Below are 2,221 nucleotides of genomic sequence, written 5' to 3'. Positions count from 1 at the left end.
GATTGTAATGGCGAACGCATCGCTAGCGCACGCCCACATTGGGCGTGCGCTAGCGACGTGCCGTCATTTGAGTGACGGACTGCGAACGCTGCTTGCAGCGTTCGTGGTCCATTCCTCGCTAGCGCTGCGCTAGCGGGATCGGCAAACGCGATCCCTTTTGGAACATTGCGTTAGCGCAGTCCGTAACGCTAAGCGCTAAACGGATTGCCCTAACGCAATGTGACCCTAGCCTTACATGACAATGAATAGGAGAAGATTTGTAAAAACTGACACATGGATCAAACTCTGTTGAAACTTTGTTTTCTGTTTCAATAGTTTTATTTATTTTTCCAAAAAGAGAAAAAAAAAGCAAAAACAATTTCTTTTTTAACAACAATAACACGCTGTGCGTGCGGTATATCACTTCTATCTTTTAAGTATATCTTCTTTCAATATTTTACCTTCCTTAAGACATTTATTGTAATGGGAGAGATGGGCAGGGGAAGGGCAAGGAAGGGTAATTAAAGGGGTTAAACAAATGGGTATATCCAAATCTAGGATAAAAACAGGAGTAAATGCTTTATAGTTCATTTTCTCAAAAAAAAAAAAAATACAATATCTGTTTAAACAAGTGTAAACATACTATTACCTAATAGTAAATAAAATACAGTTATACCAACTTTATATCCACCAATAATACACAATATATTTACTTCTATCTACGTTTCTAATCATTCTACTAAAACTAAAACAAATTATAGTATTCCAAGCCTACATTTCTTTTGCAATTGTTAATTCCCCCATAGCAAAGGAGGAATCCTTGTTTTGCTGGGTTTTAAACACTGATGAACAAAGGTCTGAAATTTACATATGAGAAAATGTTTGAGGTCTAGGGCTACATTGACATGCGCATTGTATTTCTCCTAGCAGTCACATCTGCACATACAAGACATGGCTGCTCATCTGCATAGAAGAGGAGTGCAGGAGCTGCCTACTATTTATATGCGTCTTCCTTTCACCCTATTTCTGTGTATTCACATGCCGGACATTTAGGCTAGGTTCACATTGCGTCAAGTACATGGCGTCAAACGGATGCGTTAAACGCATGTACAGAAACGGAGCAAAAATATGTGAAATTCGTCGTCACGGTAACGCTAGCGTTAACGCATGTGATCGCGTTTTTTCATTTTGATGTCCGTTTACGAAGTATCCGTTTGTCTGCGTTTGTCACTGTCAATAAAGTTTTTTTTTTTTTTTTGTTGGTAAATATTGGATAGAATATTTCTATTTTATATTTACCACTGGCAGTTGTGGCGACGACAGACGGCTAGGGACCTTTTTTCTTTTTTTGTCCTCCTTGTGCCACAACCTATTGTGTATGTAAAATGTAAAAAAAAATATTTTAACATTAAATAATGTTAACATTCATTGGATCAATAAATTTATGCCTGAAAAATTCAACATGTGTGCTATGTACCTTTGTTGTTTTTGCGTGTTTTTTTGGGGGAGGTCTAACAGCCTTGGGCTCAGAAGACTCCTATTCACAATAAAACAATAAACAGGATTGTTATGCCTAGCTCAATACAATGGAGTTTCACACAACATGGTTTTTTAAAGTGCAAGCCTACCGACTCAGAAGAAAAAATCGCAGACACGCTGCTGCTGCTGACATCTGTATCCGACATCTGTGTGCAACAAAACAATACATTTTTAGTACACACACATCCGACGGACATTACAGACTCCCATGATGTATACAGAGATATATAATATATAGAAATGTACTTACAATTTAGCTACGGCAAAACACTCTGTCACGTGCAGGAGACTTTGTGTGAGTGGGATATTTTAATGGCCGAAGTCACATTTCCTGTCACATGACCACATGTGACCACCTTCAAAAGCTATTAAAACGTGTGGTTCTATTTGGAAATTTTTCATGATTTGCGTCTGACTGCGTTTGCCATAGCCTTCTATGGCAGAATGAACGCTTCCGTTAGTAGTGCGTTAGCTTGGCCGGACCCGAAAACGCTGCAAGCCGCGTTGAAGGTCCGTCAGAAAAAAAACGTTATGTGACAAACGCATACCAATTTAGGGATGCGTCACGATGCGTCAGACAATGCAAGTCTATGGGCGCGTTAGTATGTGCGTTACATTGCGTTTTTACTACTTAAAAACGAGTCCGTTAGACGGACACACCTAGCGCAATGTGAACCCAGCCTTAGGCTTGGACTTTTCTGTA

At 39.4% G+C, this 2,221-nt stretch overlaps 1 long non-coding RNA gene across 1 annotated transcript; it reads right to left on the bottom strand.

The window, feature by feature from the left end:
• Positions 1 to 1,278: 1,278 nt before the first annotated feature.
• LOC138667488 (uncharacterized) lies at positions 1,279 to 1,886 on the bottom strand. The gene is made up of 3 exons (XR_011318785.1): positions 1,608 to 1,886; positions 1,457 to 1,516; positions 1,279 to 1,348 (listed from the first exon to the last, which is right to left on the bottom strand). It is a non-coding gene; the product is annotated as an uncharacterized lncRNA (long non-coding RNA).
• Between the last annotated feature and the right edge of the window lie 335 nt (positions 1,887 to 2,221).

The sequence above is a fragment of the Ranitomeya imitator genome, chromosome 2 (genome assembly GCF_032444005.1).
Source record: "Ranitomeya imitator isolate aRanImi1 chromosome 2, aRanImi1.pri, whole genome shotgun sequence".
NCBI classification, from domain to species: Eukaryota; Metazoa; Chordata; class Amphibia; order Anura; family Dendrobatidae; genus Ranitomeya; species Ranitomeya imitator.
The sequence above is the reverse complement of the archived record's forward strand: the minus strand, read 5'-3'. Positions and strand labels throughout refer to the sequence as shown.